Genomic DNA, 23,214 nt, shown 5'->3' on the forward strand with positions numbered 1-23,214 from the left:
GTTTCCAAGCAACAATGCTTGTTGTTATCTGTGGATTCTGTCAGGTTTTTCCAGTCCTTGGTGACCTCCTCAGTCCATCCAGGCTCCCTACTCCTGCTCTCACAACCACCTCTTGCCACATAGCTCAGGATGCAGCAGAGGCAAAAGAGAATGGAAATAGCTGGGGGAGTTAAATTGGGAATGATTGGAAATGAAAATAAGAAAGAAATGAAACACGTGGTGGTCAAGAAGAGATCTCATCAGACCAGGAACCTTCATCTTCAGAGAGAGAAAAGACCAAGACGAGTTCAGAAGCAAGACAGAGTTGCTTCTGGGGTTTAGAAACATGGTTTATTGGGAAATATTGGTAGGTGGACAGTAGACAGTGGACTAGATGACCTTAGAGGTCTTTTCCAACCTTAATGATTCTATGATTCTAAGATTTTAAGGTCACAGAGCGTGTGGAAACAGAATAAAGAGCATCCAATTGTTCTTGCTTTTCCCCACGTTGCTCCCTATCATGTTGGTTCACAGTCTGTATATTCAAGATCCTATGCAGATGGCTTCTTGCTCAAGCTCTACGACTTGTCTTCTGTTTCCAGTCCTTCTTTTGCACAATTCCTCATTCCTTCAAACCCCAGTGGTTTCTCTCTCTGCTTTGCCTGTAGCAGGATGGAAGCAACCTGTTTTCAGAGTCCTCCATTCTTCTTTCTAGATTTGCCCTGACCTTGAGCATGAATCTTTAATCATCTCTTCTTTTAGCAAGGTTGTGTGAGTCCCACGTGACAGCTAATGCAGCAGTGATACGTAAGAAATAATCTGCTAAAAAGCCATACTCTCTGCAACAGACATAGTACAAATACATGCATGAATGCTATCAGGAAGGAAATATGATCTGCTGGACTGTGGGGGGGGAGGAAGGATAAGTGTTAGTCCACATGTTTGTTTTACTTAGAATGTCCAGCCTCCAGCTGGCCAGCAGTGAAACAGAAGGTAAAATCTTTCCTCTCTGTCTGCACTGAAAATCCAGAAAAGAAATCGAAAGAAAGAAAATAAACTGAGTTATTGCTCTTAATCCAGCCCCTCCTGGAGATAACCAAGCAGAGAAATGCTTGGCCTCAGGAGGAAGAAAGGAGCAATGCATGAACACAGACCACAGCAAGAAAGGAGAAAGGCTTTGAAATTAAAACAAATAAATGAGCAGTAAACAAATGACACTGTTAAAGCACAGTGCAGCAGAACAGAAAATCTACAAGTGAGAAATGGGCTGTAGGAAGTAGAAATGTAGGAAAGCATTTAAATAGATTAGAGAGAGGGAAGGCTAATAATAATAAACAAGATTAATATTTCAACCAGAACTGGAAAGAGAGAGAGTTGAGAAATATTGTTACAAAGCAAAATAAATCACAGTGAACAGACAAAGCTTGAGTGGGGGAATAATTAAAGACAGTCAGAGGGAATGTAAGAAAATGGGATGGGAGGGAAGGATTGGTCCTTCACTGTGTCCCCCATGGTGGCATTACTTATCACTGTGCACAGTGCACATGTTTTGTGCAGCTGCTGCTTAGGTATTAAGCACATCCCTTCAGGGTCTGAGGAGCATCTTCTATAGCTCCACAAATCTCAGCTGCAATCAGACTACAGGGTGTCCTGTAGAGCCTGGGTGCGAAAGGCAACTAGAACATCACCTGGCCCCTATCCCTGTGTCCTGAAGGAGAAAACTGCAAAAGCTTTCAGACCCAGACCAAGTTCTGGCCATGTCTCAAACCATGCTTTCTTATTGCAGGGTGTTGCTATTGCAGTCACGCCCAGGGCCACTGCCAGGGCTCTGGGCTCCCACCAGTACCACCAACAGGGGCCAAGTACGTCTTGAAGCTCAGTTTTTAAAAGCAAGGAGAGGAAAAAGCAGTAGAAGAAAGGAAAAGAAAGAGAGAAAGAAAGAGAGAAAGAAAGAGAGAAAGAAAGAGGGAAAGAAAGAAAGAGGGAAAGAAAGAAAGAGGGAAAGAAAGAAAGAAAGAAAGAGGGAAAGAAAGAAAGAAAGAAAGAAAGAAAGAAAGAAAGAAAGAAAGAAAGAAAGAAAGAAAGAAAGAAAGAAAGAAAGAAAGAAAGAAAGAGGGAAAGAAAGAAAGAAAGAGGGAAAGAAAGAAAGAGGGAAAGAAAGAAAGAGGGAAAGAAAGAAAGAAAGAAAGAAAGAAAGAAAGAAAGAAAGAAAGAAAGAAAGAAAGAAAGAAAGAAAGAAAGAAAGAAAGAAAGAAAGAAAGAAAGAAAGAAAGAAAGAAAGGAAGAAAGGAAGAAAGGAAGAAAGGAAGAAAGGAAGAAAGGAAGAAAGAAGAAAAGAAAAAGTAGAAAGAAGACAAAGGGGGTGGGGGTGGGGGGTGGGAGAGACCAGAAAAGTGGGCTAGGTGGGCACCAACCTGAGGGTGTAAAAAATTAACAGAGCCTGGGAGTTTTAAGGAAGAAGAAACTTTAACCCACTTTTTGTTTGGCAGTGGTCAGCACATGTGTTTGTGCCAGACCTTGGGAGCACATTGTGCAAAGCTTGTCCCCTTTTGTGTAACTGCAAACAGACAAAGAGTGTTCTCAGTGCATGATGGAGTGGATATGTGGAACAAATGTCAGGGTCTGAGAGAGTTTTACTGTCAGTTCCCCCTGATTTCTCCTTTTTTCTTTCTGGAGGATGGCTCCAATCACAGAAGTTCTTCATTTCAGCTCACGGTTGCAAACTGCACAATGTGGGAGAGAAGAGACTGTGGGACAAGAAGAAAAGGAACAAGCTATGAGCTGTGCTCATGATATCCCTGAATCATGCAGTTGGAGCATGCAGGGCAAGCAGTCCAGCTTGGCCCCAGATAGCATCAGGCTGGTCAGGTTGTGTCCTCTCCTCCTTCCTTGATGGGTCAGAGAAGGCTCCATATTTCATTGCATTGGCAACGGAGTTAAGTGTAGAGGCATCTGACTGGTAGAATCAAAGAATTATTAATGTTTGAAAAGACCACTTAGATTGTCAGGTCCAACTGTTGACCCTTCACCATCGTGAGCATTAAACCATGTGGTCAACTGCCACATCTCCATGGTTCTGGAATGCCTCCAGAGAAGAGGACTCCACCACTTCTCTGGACAGCCTGTTCCAGTGCATTACCACTCTTCTGGGAAAGAATTTTTTCCTGACATCCAACATGAACCTCTCCTGGTGAACTTTAAGGCCTTTACCTCTCATCCTAGTTCCAAACAGAACAAGTAGGTTCCAAAGAGGACAATGCTCCTTATGGCAGATAGTGGAGGCTACCAAGCCTCCAGCTAGGAAGCACAGGACTAACCCAAATTCATCTTGTCTGGCTGAAAACAATATGAATTTGGTAGACTTTTATCTCAGCACGACAGCTGACTGTCACCAGAAGTTTTGTCATTGGTCACAAGAGCTGAGTAACAGGGGTAGTGAGGCTCAAGAACAGGTTGCCCAAAGTTGTGGATGCCCTATCCTTGGAAGCACTGTAGACTATGTTGAATGGGGAACTGGGCAGCCTGATCTAGTGGATGGTAACCCTGTTTACAACAGGGAGATTGGAACTAGATTATTTTTCAAGTCCCTTCCAACCCAAGTCAGTCTATGATTCTATTATTCTATGAACATGAGCCTACTGGGGCCATGGCTACCAGCCAAGAAGCTACCAAAACCATTCTCTCACATGCCTTTAACCTCCAAGGTCCTGAGAGATAATTCAGACCCGTCAGCTTGGGACACAGACAACTCATAGAAGCATAGAATCATAAAGGTTGGAAAAGGCCATTAAGATCACCTAGTTCAATGATGGGATCAAGTACCCTGATTCACATCCCCATCGATGTCCTGGATCAAGGATCAGATCCAGAGTAGCAAACATGGCACAAGCACAGCCTTATCCATACCATCAGACTATCAACACAGTTTGGGCACACCCCAATCAGCAGCCTTCACATGGGACTGTTCCTTGCAAGCAATTTGGAAGTCACCACCCTGTTTGTAAAGGAAAGAGGCTGTGGATGTGAATCATCCTTCATGGATTCAGAGCCAAGGTTTATGTTGGTGGTGAGACCTCTATTGCCAGGAGGCGGGATACTGGAGATCTGTAGGGTCTGAAGGAAAAGAGACAGTGGAGAAGGATGGTTGGGATGAAGAAGAGGTGAAAGAGAAAATTCATAGAATCGTATCATAGAATCATAGAATGGCCTGGGTTGAAGAGGACCACAATGATGATCTAGTTTCAATCCCCCTGCAATGTGCAAGGTTGTCAACCACCAGACCAGGCTGCCCAGAGCCACATCCAGCCTGGCCTTGAATGCCTCCAGGGATGGGGCATCCACAACCTCCTTGGGCAACCTGTTCCAGTGCGTCACCACCCTCTGGGTATGGGTATCCCTTGAGATACCCTCTAAGGAGTTAAGGCCAGTTCTCTCCAAGGAGGACACCACTGGCCACAACTGTGTTTGGAGAGACATTATCTTATACAGGTTTATTGAAGCTACACTTGTAACACAGCTCAGCTGGTAATTCTGTCATTGCATTTCTCTGAAAGTGGGATTTTTTGGAGGTTCAGCCCTCCTAAAATTCAAGATCTTAGAGTCACGTGGTGGTGCAGGGAACAGTTATTTGGAGCTTCCAGGCCAGGGATAAGTGAGAGAAACTCATCTGTGACACAGCTGTGGTAGCAGCTGGCCTTGTGAGACCCTCCACAGGGACACCAGAAAGTCGTGGTGTACTTGTCCATTTACCTTCTGTCAGAAATATAATTTCCCTTACCTACCCATTATAAAGGCACCCGGCATGCCACACGTCCCCTTCTTCCCCAGAAGGCAAGGAAACAGTCATGCTTTGCAAAATTGTTCTTCTTCTTCTTTTTTTTTTTTTTTAATTTTCTTGACTCATCCAATGATTTGAGTGATGGTTCTTTCAGGGCTGGAAATATCCTCTGCTGTGCAACGTGCAACCTGACAGCTAAAATTTCCATGGTTAGATGAGAGCTGAGAGTGAAATGAGGAAACATCCTTCCTCCATCTGGGGGAAAGCTGTAATGAGCTCCATAGACGACCTTTCTTCAGTTCATTTGTTTTAGGAATTCTGGTTCTGATTTCTTGCAGGTGAGACCCAACTGAGAGTGGAAAGTGAGGCTCAGTTGAGAGTGGCAAAATTCAGCACAGGCGTGGGAAGATCAGGGTGCTCCAGTTTCTCTCCTGACCCACTCCTGCTCACCCAGCAAGGCGTCAAAACCCCAGTTGCATGGTGAGAAAAAGGTGCTTGTTACATCTAGAAACTCATCACACCTTGGATAATAGCCATGCTGAAACCTCCACAACCGCATCCTCAAAGGCAGACAGGGAGAGCAAGGACAACAGGGCTATCTCTGCAAGAGGTGAGCCGATAGCAGGTGAAGGAGCAGTGATTGGAGGAAACATCCTGGCTGAAACCATCCCAACCTGAAAGGTGTGTCTTCAGAAGGGTAGAGAAACAAACAGCAGGGTATCTGGGAACACAATTGTATGCCTAACTGCATACAAGAGTGTATTTTCCCAGGAGGATCAGCCAAAGAGACAGAGCTGTGTGTGATTGTTTTTATTTTATTTTATTATTATCATGGAAAAAATATGGTTTTATGGTGTATATTTTCACTGGTGGTCAAGCAGAGGGAGGGAAAGGAACTGGTCTGCCTTTGCACCATACTGCAGACTTCTCAGGCTTTGTTTCTTCACCCCCATTCCTGCTGCTCCAGGTTATGGGGAGAGCAGCTCTCTTGCCACAGTCCATGCCATCTATTGGTGGAGCAGCCCCTCTAAAACCCAGCTTGCCAGTCACTAGCACAAACAAAGGCTTTGAAAACCTCATGGATGACAGCCCTGGGAAGGGCATGGGAACCAAAAACCACCCACACCATGCCAGGGAGCAATAGCAGCATGGAAAAACCACCCTGGGTTTGTAGACACCATTGTGTTTGCCAAGAAAAGGGCATAGTTGGAACAACGTGCCCCAGTTTGACTGCATACACTGGGTACTGGGTTTTGACTCATTCCCAATTTGAGAAGCATGCCCAAAATCACTGGCATGGTAGAGAGGTGGATTTTGCTGCTGCAGCTGCAATTGTTGCTTTCCTTTGCAGCCCAAAGCACGAGCAGGTTAGGGGGAGGGAAGTAGGATCTCTGATGGGAAAAGCAGCTCTAGGAAATTTTCCTTTCTCTGGTTGCACAGGTCAGGGAAGCATGCTCCCATTTCTGAGCTGTAAACACAATGCTTGGCATCAGGCACTGCTTTTGTTCACAGCTGCTCTCTCCTGCCTCCCCCACACAGAGAAAAACCCCACTTTAAAATCATAGAATCATTAAGGTTGAAAAAGACCACTATGATCATCAAGTCCAACCCCAACCCATTCCCTTAATACCTGCTAAACCATGTTCCTCAGTGCCACATCTCCATAGTTCTTGAAAGCCTCTAGGGACAGTGTCTCCTCCACCTCCGTGGACAGTCTGTTCCAATGCCTGACCATTCTTTGTTCAGTCTAAAAGAGATTTGGGACGAAGGAAAAGCTAGTAAAAATGTCTCTGGGATTGGCTCAACCCCGGAGACCTGTTTTGAAGACAAAACCTCACTCCTCATTCCCCAGGCACAACTTTCACAGGGCATCTCCCTACTGACCCATCCACCACACCTGGCATTACCTTCTGATACCACTTCCACAGCCACAACATCTTTAGTGTCCCACTGCCATGGACTCCTACTGGAGGGACAAGGTCCCACACTGATGCCATCCTTTCATAGAATCATAGAATCAGAATCATTGAATGGCTTGGGTTTGGGTTGAAAAGGACCATAATCATCATCTAGTTTCAACCCCCTTGCTATGTTCAGGGTTGCCAACCACTAGACCAGGCTGCCCAGAGCCACATGCAGCCTGGCCTTGAATGCCTCCAGGGATGGGACATTCCATCTCATTCCCCAGAGGAGCATGGCCAGGAAGGGGAGGATGCAACACACCATACTAAGCAAGCAATTACTGCATGTGCAGGAGTTGGGTTGCACAACATGGCTGTGCCCTCTAAAATGCTCTGATAACAAAAAGGAGATTCAAACCTACATCTACACCAGTAAATAAGTCAAGGACAAGGGCTTGGGTTTGCCCAATTGCCCATCAGCACAATTCCAGAGGTGAATTTTTCACCAATGTCAAGACCGTGTGCAGGAGATAGCCCTGACCCAGTGGGCCATTTTTCTGCAATGCTTGGGATATGCTGATCACCATTTGTGCTGGTTTCCCTGGAAGCAGGAGAAGATCTCAGGCAGGACTGGGTGAAAAACTCTGAGCATGGGGAAAGGAGAAACAGAGCAGCCTGGAGAGGTTTTTAAGCTGTGGAGGGGGGACAAAGCACTGCTCTCCCTTGTCACCACTGCTGACATCAGCTGGGAGCTGGGCAAGGAGTAGATAAGCTGGTCTCCCAGGTTTTCTAGGGTGGAGGACATTTCCAAGCCTCCACCTTGCTCTCCTCTCTGCTGTAGCATTTACCCTGCCCTCCTCACCCACGCCAGTGCTCCCACCCACTGCTTTTAGAGGTTTTCTGAGGACACGGGTCTCTATATCTTATCCTGCTATTGGGATCACTGGGGGACAAGTCCTGGCCCTGCAGTCTCCACTCTGTGCATCACCTAGATCCTCATGGTTGAACATGAGACTAATGGCTCATGAATCCCTTCAGATGGGTTTGAGCTCATGCTTCTGACCGCAAGACTTGTGTCTTTGCTGACACCAAATCATGCTTTGGCCAAGCAACCAATACATTGAGCAACGTCCACTCCCTTGACCTCACCTCCAATTGTAAAATGGTGATGAGAAAGCTGGGGAGAGAGGTCCTAATAGAGCTCCTAACAAGAGCTCCTCAGCTCTACAGTGAGTCAAAGAACAGCATTTCTGTAGGAGGGAGCAACGTGGGAGCAACTCTGGTTTTGCCATGACAGATTTCTGTGTTGCATGGGATGAGTGTTACATCGGTGATAGCAGCACAGCACTGCAGGATCTGAGCTCTGCATGACACCAGGTGGGCAGGGTTTAAGGGTTAAGGAGGGGGATAAACCCCATGGATTAGGAGGAATGGAGAGAGCTAGTGGAATTGAGTACTAGAGAGGGGAGAAGATGTTAAAGGAGTCACTGCAAAGAGGGAATGTGCAGGAAAATCTGAAAGAGGAGACAGAGTCATCCATAATTCAGATTGGATATTACGAGAAATTTATTTTCAGAAAGAGTGATGAGGGATTGGAACAGGCTGCACAGAGAGGTAATGGAATCACTGTCCCTGGAGGTGTTCAAGAAATGTGTAGCTGTGGCACTGAGGGACATGGTTTACTGGGCATGGTGGTGATGGGTTGACAGTTGGACTAGATGATTGCAATGGTCTTTTCCAACGGTAATGATTGTATGATTCTGTAACATCACAGATCCTTCCAGTCTGATCCTCTCTTCACTCCAGGGGACTTTTCAGGTGCCAAGAAAAGAAGGTTCCCTACATAAAGTCCAGCAATTCTCAGGACTCCCAAGAGCACCATAGGAAGGAAGAGGGGTTTGGACCCCATTTCCAAGTAGCCCATAGCCATATGCTGTGAGTTGAAACCTTGCAGAGCTCGGTACCAGCTTTGGGCTTTGGATATTTTGTTGGATGGGACTATGGACAGCCTGGTCTAGTGAATGGCAACCCTGCCTATGGTGCAGGGGTTTGGCGCTTGGTGACCTTTAAAGTTCCTTACAACCCAAACTATTCTATGGTTCTATGGTTCCATGATTCTATGAGTCTATGCTAGAGCAAGAACAAGCTCCCCAGGAGTTGGTATGAGACAAACAAGAAAACCCTATGCCAGCAAATAGAGGCACATCCCCTGCTGCCGACAGCGTGGGAGCAAGCAGACGCTGGAGGCTCGCCAGGGCTGCTCACACAGTCTGGGTGGTTTCCAGCAGAGCCCTTGCATCCCTTGCATAGCTGCTGGTTTCTGTTCCCTTGAAAATTGCTCTGGCATTCCATAGCCACTCCGGCACTGTACAGAAGCATTAGCTCCCTCTCGTGGGCTTAGATCAGCTCTCAGCGTTGGAATCCATCCAGTATTTCCCAGGAAAGTGATTTTCTTCTGTTTTTCTTTTCTTTCTTTCTTTCTTTTTTTTTCTTTCTTTCTCTTTTTTTTTTTTTTGACACCTATCACTCTGAATATTCACTAATGCAAAACTGATTGACGTTTTGTGGGAATGTGTTGACTTCTGTCAAGCTTCCTTTCAATAAGTACAGGGAGTTTCATTTCTCCCCATATTTTTGCTGCCATTATTTTTATTTTGTCAGTGATTCAAAGCAACTAATTTGGGGAATCACCCCTAAGTGGCCAGTTCTCTACTAACTCAAGTCGACGCATCCAGAGTTGAGATACACCAATGAAGGCCATGGTGTGGCTTCCCAAAGGTTATTTCACTTCTTACTGGTTGAGAGGTGGTGGATTCACTGTTCCTGTACGTGTTCAGGAAACGTGTAGATGTGGCACTGAGGAACATGGGTTAGTGGGCATTTTGGTGATTGGTTGGCAGTGGGACTAGGTGATCTTGGAGGCGTTTTCTTAATGATTCTATGACTCTATGTTCTGTGAAGTCAAAAGTGAAGAAACAACATGAAAATAAAAATTAAAACAGCTGGTTTCATTCTGTACAACAAATAAAAATGTGACTTGACGCCAGACGGTGCCTGGGAAATGCTCTCATTCTAATTTCTGTTTTGAAAAACTCCCCAAAGTGCTGGAATTTCCCTGAAAGTTGAGATCCCACCCCAGGCCCCTGCAGGGAGGTGACATGAGTCCACGGAGATGTAGGGATGGAACACCTCCCCTGTGAGGACAAGCTGAGAGAGCTGGGGCTGTTCAGCCTGGAGAAGAGAAAGCTCCAGGGAGATCAGAGCAGCCTTTCAGGATCTAAAAGGGGGTCTGTAAGAAAGAAGGGGACAGACACTTTAGTGGGGTCTGCTGTGATAGGACAAGGAGAAATGGTTTCAAACTAAAAGAGGGGAGATTTAGACTGGATATAAGGACAGGCCTTTTTTGCTGTAAGGGTAGTGAAGCACTGGAACAGGTTGCCCAGAGATGTGGTGGGTGACATTCAAGGTCAGGCAGGTCAAGTCCCTGAGTAACCCAGCTGAGCTGTAGATGTCTCTGTTCATTACAGGGGAATTGGACTGGATGACCTTTAAACTCAATACGACCTTCTAACTCAGATGATTCTATGGATCTATGTTCATCCAGCTCCAGCCCCCTTCCACGGGCAGGGTTGCCTGCAGGGTCTCACCAGCATCATAGTGATGCTCGCTACCCCACTAAGGAAACAAGGATCTGACCCTACACACCAAGCCCTACAGAGAGTTGGGCAACAGTTTGGTGGAGCCACTCTTCAGAACGGTGGTTTGGGGTTTTCCTGCTTGCCTTAACACTTATCTTGTTGGCTTGTGTGGGTGGTGGCCACAGAAAGGCTTGAATGCTTGTATTTTCTGTTTGCCCTAATTTTTGCAAGGCTTGATGGCTCCAGTTGGCTTCCAGCACTCTTTCAGCTTTGCTCACACACTCACAGCTTGGGCTAAATTTATTGCATGGGTTTGGCTGTTGGAGGCTGCAAGTTTGTAGCTGTGATGGTGGAGGAGAAGGGTTACAACCAGACACAGAAGACCTCATCATACAACCACCTGGCACCAAAGCAGTTACATCACAGCTTCCCCTTCCTTCCATTCGACTCATCACTTAGGTATTTAAACTGCTATTTATTATCTGCAATCAAACACTTATTATGTCATCTGTAATTGCATGTTTCGTCACCTCTGTGCTGCATGCACACACCAGCTCCAGCCACTGAAAGGACGCAGTGTTTGCCTCCTGCCACGCTCAGGCACTTCTTCCATGCACTTTTCTCCACTGCCTCCCATCACTTTGGGAGACAACCTCAAAATGCTCTTCCTCTCCTCCATGCCATGTGCTAGGGACTGGTGCAGTGCCCATTTCAAAAGTCTGATTCAAGTTCTTGGGATCCACAGGGTAATTTTCTGGACAGCCTCATCCTTGTGCTAATGATTGCCATCTATCTGTGGTCCCCATCAACTCTAATTGCTGGGCAGAATCAGTGGTTAGACATTGCACCTATGTCTTTTTTTCTCCCCACACATCTCAGAGGAGGTTTTGCTCCTCCAGAATGGTTTTGAGCCATGGGAGGAGGTCACATTTTGATGCCACAGAGCTGCAGTGCCTTTTGCTCTTTACATTTATGTCCCCTTATATTTACCGTGGGGTACAAGAAGGCTCAAGAAGGCTTTTCTGCAGCAAGGATAGAGCAAGCAAACCAAGCAAAATAAGACAGTTTTGCTTTAAAATGGCCAAAAAAAAAAAAAAAAAAAAAAAGGAAAGAAAACAATCCTGTCTTTTCCTGCAGGCTGCGGGGGACTGTCTCTGCTGCCGCAGGACGTGTAAATCCAGCGCAATGAAATATTAATTATTAGAGTCTGTCCAACTGGGATTCCTTTCAGAGAGCTGAATAATTCTGGTGCACTGAAAAAAAAAAACAACACACATGAAGTCGGGTTTTTTACATGAAAATTTTGTGTCTGGAGTAAATTAGAGCTTTTGAGCACTCAGGCTTAGAGACAGGAGGGTGCTATGATTGCTTCAAGGCGAAAAAAAAGAAGTAAATTCCTAATTAGGGCATGAAAAAGATCATGGTCAAAGGAAGAGGTAAAGAGAGGTGCATTGGTCAGCACAGCTTCTTCAGCCCAGAGAGCTGCCCTTGCAGCTTAGTGTAGGGGTAAAGGAAAAGCAGAAGTCGATTAGTAAAAGAGAGCATGCATCTCTGAAGGCTGCCATTATGCAGCACTTCAGAAGGAGGCATTCATCCGGAGAAGCCATGGCACTGGCCCCAGGGAGATGCACTCGGCAGAGCTCAAAGCCTCTTTTGTCCCCTTGTTTACCAGCGTTGGGTTGGAAGCACCACACAGCGTCATCCTTTGGCTGTGCAGTGTTTTGCAGATTTGAAAGCTCAGAGAGTTGATTGTGAAGCGAGCCCTGGGCTGCAGATGTGCTCTGTTTTGCTCATGGGAGCTGGTGTAAAGGTTCAGCATCCAAATCACGGCCCCAGACCTGAGAAGAGCTCCTCCACCCTCCCAACTTATCCAAGTTTGTGCATTTCCATTCTCCTCCAAAAAGTGCTTTTTGGAAGGAGGGAAAGGCACTCAGCAACACCTCTGGCAATGGAGAATCCCTGAGCTCTCATTGTCATCATTCATTTTCTCAGCTTCCTTTTACCCTACATTCTCTGCAGCTTCTGGAAACATCTACGTGAAATACTCAAAAATCTGTATTCTTCTCTCATAAACCTCTCCAAATGTTCCTCCCCAGATTGACCCAAAGGCTGCAAATACTTTTCATTACCCTGCAGTTGCTCTGAGAGATGTCTGAGGGATGGGTAAATGAATGACTCACTGTAGGACGATGCATTGCCAAGAGGTAGATCCGGGGGAATTGGTTCACTTGGCTCAAACAGCAGCTGCAAGTGAGCAAAGCAACATGAAGGGGATGGCCAATGAGAGCCCCTAGAAATGGAGGTGGGGACAAAGACTGCAGATAAGCATTTTGTTTTTTATAAAAGTGTGGCATCATGGACAGAGCCAACAGCAACAAGAATGTCAACTGCTAATGGCATGGTAGCACAGGGATGTCACTTGTGCTAGCTCAGGACCAGGAGCAAAAGGCTGTACAGAGGGGGCAAGGGAGAAAATCTGTTGTTGGGATCCATTACAAGCTCAGGATTTTATACTGTTTCCCTTCCCCAGCAGACATGATGTGAGTTTGTACAGTTTACCTTGAATTGGCACCAAGAGGTACTTATTTCTGGTCCCCCCTCTATCCCAAGTCTGGAAAGCTGCTCTTTGCTATGTGGCTCCCAGCTGCACCCAAGACAAGGTAAGACTGCAGGAGAAACCCCTCTAGAGAGTCACATGCCATGCAGAAGCAGCATCTCCCTCCTCCAAGCTGCAGAGGACATAGCATGGCCACTTCTCCATCAAGTTGCTGGGGTGATGGAACTCAGGCATGAGAAGCAAGTAAGAAGATCCAGATGGAGAGGCAACACGGGGCAGGAGATGGCAACCATAATATTTTATCTACTTAGCATGCGTGTATGGTGCCCATACCATAGAATCGTAGAATCATAGAATCATAGAGTCATAGAATCACATAATCATAGAATCATAGAGTCATAGAATGGCTTGGGTTGGAAGGGACCTCAAGGACCATCAAGTTCGTACCCCACTGCCACAGGCAAGGTTGTCAACTGCTAGACCAGGTTGCCCAGGTCCCCATCCAACATGGTCTCAATCACATCCAGAGACAGGGCACCACAACCTCTCTGGGCAACCTGTTCCAGTACTACATCATACTCTCACTGAAAGACTTCCCCCTGACATACCCTTCTGGGGAAATCTGACCACGTTCTTCAGGCCTTCAAGAGCCCCTTTCTCTGAGCAAGTGAAGGACACTGATTCAGGAATCCCAACATCTTATGGTCGAGCAAGCCTGGGTCCTGGGCAGGCATGCAGGTTGCACAAGAAGGTCTGGCAGCAGAATGAGGTGTAGGTAGCCAGACCCAGGCTGAAGTTGTGGTATGGACAGGTCCTGGAGCACTTCTTGGTGATCCTCTTCCAGAAAGACAAAGAACCTTGATCAAAGGAGAAAGGGGAGACCAGTATTAGTGATGGTCTTCCCAAGAACCTTTCAGTCTTCTAGAAGAGGAACTAATATGCCCTCCTGTCCTGAGGACCAGCACGGTCAATAAGACCCTTCACAATCTCACCCACTCAGTGATTGCCAGGACCATTTAATATATCTAATGTGCATCCAGCACTTCCCAGCATAGATCCTCATGTTGAGTCTTTATTAGGTGTACAATGGTGGCATACATAGAATCATATAATATCCTGAGGTGGAAGGGATCCACAAGGAATACTGAGTCCAGCTCCATGAAGCTCCATGAAGGAATGTTCTTGCCTGGATTGAAAGCACATTGCCAGGTTTTATTCCCTTCTGCAACTCACTAGACCTATTTCAGTATCCTTTGCCACGCAAGCATAAAACAAGAAGGAAGATCTCAAGCTGTGCTGGGGAGGAATTTTCCAAACTCTGCTAACTTAAGCACTGCCAGATTGGGCTATCAAAATCTCCTCCTTCCATATGTCCTTCCCCATGATTCCTCAACTCATCCATTCACAAAGGGCAACCATACAAATCGAGCCAAAACCCCACTTTCCATTCCTGAGCCCCTGTGCACTGACAGCACATACCTATTCCTACAGAGGCAACATTCGTCACACAGTACTTATCCTTGTCTGCACACTTCTTAGCCTTCAGACAGCTCCAGTTGCTTTGTTCCCACTCACAGGTGTAGCAATATAGGGCTTTTGCTGCAGGATGAGACATGAGAAGGTGGAATATGAAAGATGATGACAAAATGCTATTACTCCCAGTAGCAAAAATTACCACTTTCTTTCCATTGCCCCTCAGATGCACAACATGCAAGTTTGCTGAAAACTATGGATTTGCAAGACTCAGACTCAACTCACTCTGCTCTCTGAACACTTGCACATTTAAACTCAACACATACATCCAGGTGCAGGCATCTGTGCATAGAAGTTCCTGCCCTGAACTCAAAATACAGCACAGTGAGCTAAAGACTCTGGGTTTGATATGATGCAAGGAGCCGGGAAGGTCATGATCTGCTGTAGGAGTCTACAGGGACATCCCAAGGCTTGGATTCACCTTTTTTAGCTGCTGGGGACACTATAAATAAGACTACAGCCAAACTGGTCCATAAGCACTGGCAGTTGTTGGTCCCATTAACTGGGACCTCCATGGCCTGAAGTTGTCAGTCCCCACACCAAGGGTCTATGGGTGGAACTTCAATGCCCTCAAAACACCAATGAAGAGTATTACGTTTAACTCTTAGCTGTGTGAATTCAGCCATAAGACATGTGCAGCCCAAAACTTTGTTTTTTACTGCCTAAGTTATCTAACTTGAGTTAAGGTGCTCATGGTTTTGGTGCTGAAGACAATCTCTCTGTCCCCTGGGCCTTGTTAACGCTCAGTAATTTGCAAAAATCACTATTCTAGAAAGTGAACCAAGGTAAATAGCAGAAAGGTATTCTTAGGCCACAATGAGACAGAAATAACTATTCCAATAAATTATTTTTCTACAGCAGAAAATGTGGCAAGTTTCCAAGAGCTGGAAAACCTTATTTCTCTCTACAAATCAAGGATGACGTTTACTCTCCCTGGTTGCTTAGGTATTTTGTCGATAGAGGATATAGGACCATATACTTTCAGAGGGCTCAGATTTCAACCTCAGTAAAATAAACAATACAATCCATAATGCAAATAAGATGCAAATATTGCTCTCCACCCAATATCCCAGCAGAAAGACACTTATCCCATATAGCTCACTACCAAACTTCTCCCTAATTCCCCAGCTTGACTCCAAAGACTCTGAAATCACTTGGGTAGGGTCTCTGAGAAGGGCAGGCAGTAGGATCATTCAGCAAGAAGCTGCACCAAAGGAAGATGTAGATCTGGCCCTATCCCACTAGAAATGGTGTCCTGCACAGCTGCAGGAGGAGATAGGAGCATGAAGGTATGGATGCATTGTGTGATTGTAGGCTGGAGCACTTCATCAAGATATAGAAATAACCACAGTCTTACAACATCTGAACAAACAAACCCACTGGAAAGTCTTTTATCAAAGACAGAAAAGTGGCAACTGGTTCCTATTTTTTTTTTTGGTCTTGCTTTCATTAAAAATCCAGTAGTATGTGAGTTTATAGAGAAACATATCCTGAAAATAAGCAAGCCTTCATACATTCAGGTTGAGAAATCAAAGAGGAGTTCCATGTCCTTCAACAGCTCCATTGCAAGCACTAAGGCATTACAAGTACTAAGACATCCCTTCCCACGAGTCCTCTCTGACTTTCCAACATTCAACAATTCTTTGTCTAGTAGAAACCATGCTCTTACCTTGATATGCACATAGGACCAAAGCCAGAAGGGCAAGGAGGGAAGCTTTCATCTTCTCTCAGTTGTCTTCACAGCCCAGGAAAAGCACCTTCATCTGGGGACAGGATATATATCTCTCCTGCGTTTGGACTGAGTGATGATGAAGACAACAATTTGAAAAGATGGGCAGGGATCATGTATTATTTGACAGGATAGGAATGCACGTTGGTTGTTTTCTCACCTCAGCATTGCCTTCAGGCTGGTCTGATGGGTCTGAAGATGAGTGAAAGCACCACTAAGGCAATTCATCCCATTTATTGCCTTTAATGCTTTAATGTCTCTATGGTCAGGCTAGCAGTACTATCAGTGTAGCACTACTACAACACATCTATGGCCAGATAGTTCAGCAAAGGCATCTACTCAAAGCAAAATGGCAATGAGTAGCATAAATTAATGGCTTCACTGTGTGGATGACTGCCAAGTGCCTTTCCAGGGTTAGACCTGGAGAACTCCCTTATGTCTACAGTCAGGATAGATCTAGCTTTGTATTCATGGTTGACAATATAAACAGGAAACGTTTTATGATTTCCTGTAGCCTATAAAAGCTGCTGGTTACCTATACAGTCCTAAATGCTTCACATCCTACTTTTGAGAGCAGCTGCAGCAAGAGAACAATGGCTTTGGTGTTCAAAAACAGGAGCTGGCACATTGTAAATTGGTTTCCAGCTTTGCTACACCTGAGAAAAGTGTAAAAACACATTTGTGCTCCTTCTACACAATGCAAGGTCCTTCTAGATAGCATTCAAATGTAAAGTTCCCAGCCTGTATGACTTCTCTGTCTGTTGATCTATTTAGGTGGAGCTGGAGCTGATAATTCAAGACCTTCTGGAGTCTCTGACTGCCTGTCACACTTCGGCTTCTAAGAAAAGAGCTACCAGGAAAATTGGTGCAGGAAATCTGCAGACTTCTCCATGAATCATCATAGATCCAGCCACCAAAGAGCAGGGAGGACAAAGCAGGAACAGATCCTCCGCCAGATAAAAGCTGCTTGGTCTGCTCAAGTCCTCCACCCTGCAAGACTTGGCTGAGAAAAGAAAATGGGGTTGAAGAAAGAGAACTGACCTGTACACAACCTGGGGTTTAGGACATGGAGCTGCAGAAGAAGAATAGGCAGAGACTCAGAGAACATGTAGAAGATGGAGAAAGGGAAGGGTGTGAACTTTAGGTCCTGGACAGATCAGCCCTGAAGCAGAGGTCATGGGCATCTTGCACATTTAAGGCACCTGATACAACTACTCATTGCTCATCACTGTGAAGGCATGGCCAGAGGAAGTTCAGAGGGACACCAAAACCCATGGTATCATCCTTTTTGATGGCAAAAAAAAAAAAAAAAAATGGTGAGGGGGAGTACTGGTGTAGGGGGTAGTAATTTTCAGGTATTTTTGAGGTTTCTGACATTGGCTTCAAACCAGTGGGGCTATCCGTACTGCTGACATGAAGCAGGATTAACAGGATGGTGAAGTCAGCCCTGATAACCCCATGAGCATTCATCATTCCTCAACAATGGACATACAGCTTCTGGGCGTGGAGAGGGTAAGCCACATCGCTTGCCCAACAGATGAAGTACTGCCAAGCATAGGGACTGCCTGCCATTGTGGATGCTGGAGGAGGTGTGTCAGTCCTCCTCGATGTCACGAGGCAGCAACCAAAGAGCTAGACCCACTTCAGAAAACAAGGATTGCCCAGTGTGATTCACAACATGGTGTCCTCCTGCAGGGATGACTCTTTGTAATGATCTGGAAATCAGCATGGGAAGCCAAAGCTGAGTGTCCTGCAGCCAAAGTACAAAGCTCTGCATAGGCAAGGAAGCAGTTTGCTTTAACCTGACTTGACTCCTATTTCTGAGGAAGAAGTGAAAAATAATTGTGCTATTTTTCAATATGATTAACAAGGTGCATTTTTGAATCTACAGGGCTCGGTGAAAATCAACATGGGCTTGAAGTCTTCATGTTTCACATTGCTGAAGGACTTTGATGCATTGACTCTGACCCCATCTCCCACATGCTCACACTTTTCCTGAGTGCTCTGAAGGTATCTGGGTGCTCACCATGGGAGTCCCAGCATGGCACAGAGATATTCAGATTCAGCAACACAGCATGGGCAGCCTGGGGGCCAGGTTACACGGAGGTGTTGAAATCCTTTGGAGAACCTGCCCTTTGGCTCAAGGAAGGAAAATGGTGCCCCAGGGGCTTCCCAGTACCATATTACCTAACTTGCTTGCAGGGGGATCCAGTTGTGCTACAGAGGAGGTCACCAACCTTCCAGCTTCCCTGAGGCTAGAATCTGAAAAAGAGCTGTCACAGCAGCAGCTATGTCTATCCCAATAATACATGAAGAGTTCAGTCATAGTTTCAAGGGCTGTCCTACAGCATGGGGACAGTTGTCCATGTTGTTTAATTATTAGCACAGTTTTTGCCTGAATGGTTAAGACCATCTCTGACAATTCCTGGACAGGGTGCAGAACTTATCACAAATTAGACGTACTTTCCAATTGGTATTTTGCACTCAGCCACTTTATTTTGGAGGAATACCAGCTAACCTCAGGGCCAGGAACAGACCCAGGAGCTTTCATTTGCTAATATGCCTTCCCTATGGCGTCCCAACTCCTGTCAGGACTGGAGTGTAGATGGTAAAATACCACTGAATATGTAAATTAATGATTTTCTAGATGCCTTTCTATGCACCTTCAGAAATTTTTGCCTGGCTGAAGCAGTAGGAGACACACTTTGCTCCGGGGTTGTGCTGATCAGGATCATCTCCTCCTCCTACTCATTTCCATTTGTTTAGCTCTCTCTAATTGCAGGAACAACCAGACCATGCTGCTTGCAAAACCCCAGCCCTGCTGTGAGTCAGCTATCAACAGACATTTCCAAGACAGGTGTTATTTATTTATTCTCTTTTATTTCACGGTGGCCACAGAGCCCTGTTGCATGAGAAACTAGATTAAAGGAAGGATCAAGTCAGGTTCAGACTGGCCTGTCCATGTTTGATCACCAGCTGTTCAGAAGACAGATGAGTAGAACAACTGGAGGACCTGGGTGACCAGAATGGGCTAAGATACTTGCATGGGTTATTCAACAGGAACTCAATTTTCTAGGGCATCACAGTTCAATTCAGAGAATGGACCTACTGACACTGAGAAGAACTGCAATTCCCAGCACCAGAAAGGGACATCTCATCCTGAATGCCTCATTGTATCTAGGATGAGAGTTAATTGCCTTAAGTTGACCCAGGGGAGGTTCAGGTTGGGTATTAGGAGAAATTTATTCTCTGAAAGAGTGGTAATCCATTAGAACAGGCTGCCCAGTGAGGTGGTGGAGAGTCAGCATCCCTGGAGGTTTTAAAGAGAAGGACAGATGTGGCACTTAGGGTCATGGTTTAGTGTGGGGTATGGTGGTGATGGGTTAGCTTTTGGACTTGATGATCGTGGTGGTCTTTTCCAACCTTAATGATTCTACGATTCTATAATTGCAATTGCAGTGGCCGTGGCTGCAGAATTCATGAAGAGCAGTTAACAGACTGCAAGTTTGCAGATTTGTTGATCACCTTCCACTGGATCAAGAGACAAACAAAAACAACCCATGAACCTTTGTCACAAGGGCAAATCCTGCCTACTGTGTAGAGATCACCCAAGTCTGTATAAGTTATGGTTCATTTAATTACCCTTTGTTTCTCTGCTCATGCAAATTGGGCTTGAGCTGTAATCCAACGATACTTGGGTCTCCTAAAGCCCCAGCAATGGAGAACATTTCAGACCCCAGTCCACCAGAACGGAAACAGCCTCACTGAGAGTAGAGTTGGAACACACAGGAACATTGGGCAGCAGGGCTAGGAGGCCACAACCCAGCCAGGTCATGGCCATGGGACTCATCAACACTGATCTTCAAAATAGGAGTAATTCAGACTGTCTCATTTCTGACACATCTAGAAGCCTCTAGGCACTGATCTTTGCTGGCCTGGTTGGTGCAGACATAGCACATATTTGTATGAGGTCAAAGAATCTCCTTCCCAGTTGGACCCATTCCAGTCTTTCAGAGGGCTCTGGCACCTCTCCTATGAGGAAAGGTTGAGGGAACTGGGCTTGTTTAGCTTGGAGAAGAGAAGGCTCTGGGGAGACCTCACTGCGGCCTTCCAGTACTTGAAGGGAGCGTATAAACAGGAGTGGGAATGGTTGTTTACAAGCGTGGATAGTGATAGGATAAGGGGGAATGGTCTTAAACTGAGACAGGGGAGGTTTAGGTGAGATATTAGGAGGAAGTTTTTCACATAGAGGGTGGTAACGCACTGGAACAGGTTGCCCAAGGAGGTTGTGGATGCCCCATCCCTGGAGGCATTCAAGGCCAGGCTGGATGTGGTTCTGGGCAGCCTGGTCTAGTGGTTGGTGACCCTGCACATAGCAGGGGGTTGAAACTTGATGATCATTGTGGTCTTTTTCAACCCAGGCCATTCTTTGATTCTATGATTCTGCAGGTCATGGGACATTAAGACATAGTTAGTTTGGTTGTGTAGATCCAGCCCTTCTACTGCCCTACAGCCAAAACTGCTAAACACATACTTCCCAGTAGAAAAAAACTTCTTTACAGGTGAGATCTCAGGGCATCAGGCCCTCAGCAGATGCTGACATTCAACTATCACATTACAGTATTTGACAAATGGTCATAGGGCCAGAACAGCAGTAAAGGCTGCACTCAATTTTTAGCTCACAGTTCAGCTGTACTCCCCACAAAAAGTGTAGCATTAGCTACACCTGAAGCTGGGATTGGGTTTGTAGCAAAAACAAAAAGGGCCCTTTCTAGTGATGTGCCATGAGAATGCAGACGGTGACAAATTTTGATTTCCTCTGTGGGCAGCTAAAGGATGTAGGGTGTCTAAGAACAGGGCCCTGCTGCAGTAGTGTGAAGGTGAGGCAAATCTGACCATGCAGAGTTGCTCTTTGTGCCAGTAGCCTACTGTCTTAAAGACCAATGGGTTTAGAATTTATGAATATGTCCTCTCCAGGGAAAAAACAATAGCTCTCACCCTCCCAGCCTAAGACTTGCATTAACTCTGAACAGCTCACCAAAGTCCATACAGAGGACAGCAGCCAGAAACACCATCAGGAGAGCATTCAACTCTATTCTTCTCAGCCTGCATGGTCTCAGAGGCAGCAGCCCCGAACTCCCTGTGAAGTTCTGGCTGGGATGATGGCCCATATGAAGGCTGGTTCCTGGCTGGCGCAGATCACCTGTGCTACTGATACATTTGCACACCACACATAGCCTGGACCAAGGTTTCCTGGGGAATTTTGCAGCCAGTGCTTTGCCTTTTCACAATCTGCATGCCTAACTAGGATTGCCCTGACCCAAATGCAACATCTTGCACTTGGCTTTGATAAGCCTCGTTAGGTTCACATGGGCAGACCTTTCAAGATTGTTCAGGTCCCATTGGATAGCATCCCTTCCTTCTGTTGTATCAACTGCACCACTCATCTTCATATCATCCATAAACTCGCAGAGCGTGCACTCAATCCCCCTCAAGCCCACTGTCTATGTCCTTGATAAAGATGTTGAAGAGCATTAGTCCCAACACAGACTGCTGGGGGACACCACTCATCTCTGGTCTCCACCTCATATCTATTGCTCAGGGGCACTATGGGTGTAGGAGAAAGATTTCTCCATCTGCTCTTAGCAGAGATGAGGATCCAGTCTCCCTCACCTTGCATGATATTGGGACCTGAAAGTAAACTCAAAGGAAAGAAAATGCCACTAACTTAAGCAGTTCCTCTTTGAAAAAAGACAGAAGATTAGGAAGTGGTGACCAGCCTAGGAGAAATTGAGGCCATCTGAGAGGGGGTGAGGACTCTCAGACTCGCACACTACACAAAGTAGATTAGAACTGAAGAAAAGGGGAAATGTGTGCAAACACTTTATGGACTGTAACTAACACTGCATCTAATCCCTTGGCTGTACAGTTTTGACGGAGCACTGGCACAAGCTGCCCAGTGAGGTGCTAAAGTCTCCCTTCTTAGACATCTTCAGAAACAACCTGGACATGGAAGAGAGAAGTGATGGAGCCAGCAAGGAAGTGATGGAGACACCATCCCTGGAAGTTTTCAAGGAAAGGGAAGATGTGGCACTTAGAGACTTGGTTTAGTAGGCATGGTAGGGATGGGTCAGCAGTTGGACAAGATGACCTTGGGGGTTTTTTTAAACCTTAGTGATTCTGTGGTCTTAGGTAAGCAGCTGTGGGTGTTCCTGTTTGAGCAGGGGTTTGACCTGCTGACCTCCAGAGGTCCCTTCCATTCTCCCCCGTTCTGTAATTCTGTCTCCCCTCCCATCTTTAACTACCCAATCTAAGTTGAAGCCTCAGATTAGAGCTAGGACACTAGAAAAGCTCATAGTCTCTGAGGCCACATGGATTTCCCTTTGGTGATGTGGCCCAAGAGCTACTCTACTAGCTCCATTACCATGGCTCTGAGATCAGCATGGTACCAGCAAGATCAGAAGAACACAAGGGAACTAGAGAAATATGTGCTTCTGCTACATCATCAACATTTTGTCTTATAGGCAAAAATGAAAGCCACCATATACACATGCAATTGAGATGCTTTTTCTGTTTTCTTGTTACCCCTAAACCTTGCCTGGTCTAGCTTGGTGAGGTATTGGAACAGGCTGCCCATAGAAGTAACAGAGTCACAATCCCTGGAGGTGTTCAATTAAAGGATAGATGTGGCAGTGAGTGACATGGTTGAGTGGGCAGTGTAGTGATGGGTTGATGGCTGGACTAGATGATGTTAGTGGTCTTTTCCAACCTTAACGATTCCATGATCTGCATCTGATCATGATCTGCATTTCTTCAGCTGTCCAGAGATGGGGCTGTTAATAACGAAGAACCTCCAGTGCCAGCTTCAGCCCCATCTTTTCTTATCCTGCATCCCCACTTCTCCAGATCTCTGCTGTCATACCAGACCTGTTTTTCTCTACATTATATCTTTGTGTCTGTGCCATAAATACCTCACTGTACACAGAATAATGGATTGTTATTGCTATCTATAAAAGCCTAGAGTTACACCATACAAAGACACATAAAAGTAGAACAAATTAGCCAAATTAGTCAATTAGAAAAATTGCTCTTACAGCCCA

The 23,214-nt window shown here is 45.8% G+C and overlaps 1 long non-coding RNA gene across 1 annotated transcript; it reads right to left on the reverse strand.

Annotated features, from left to right (window-relative positions):
- Positions 1–4,274: 4,274 nt before the first annotated feature.
- On the reverse strand, positions 4,275–19,857 carry LOC107052824. Its single transcript, XR_005857754.2, has 3 exons — positions 16,055–19,857; positions 13,461–14,451; positions 4,275–6,503 (listed from the first exon to the last, which is right to left on the reverse strand). It is a non-coding gene; the product is annotated as an uncharacterized LOC107052824 (long non-coding RNA).
- Between the last annotated feature and the right edge of the window lie 3,357 nt (positions 19,858–23,214).

This window comes from Gallus gallus, chromosome 2 (genome assembly GCF_016699485.2).
Source record: "Gallus gallus isolate bGalGal1 chromosome 2, bGalGal1.mat.broiler.GRCg7b, whole genome shotgun sequence".
NCBI lineage: Eukaryota > Metazoa > Chordata > Aves > Galliformes > Phasianidae > Gallus > Gallus gallus.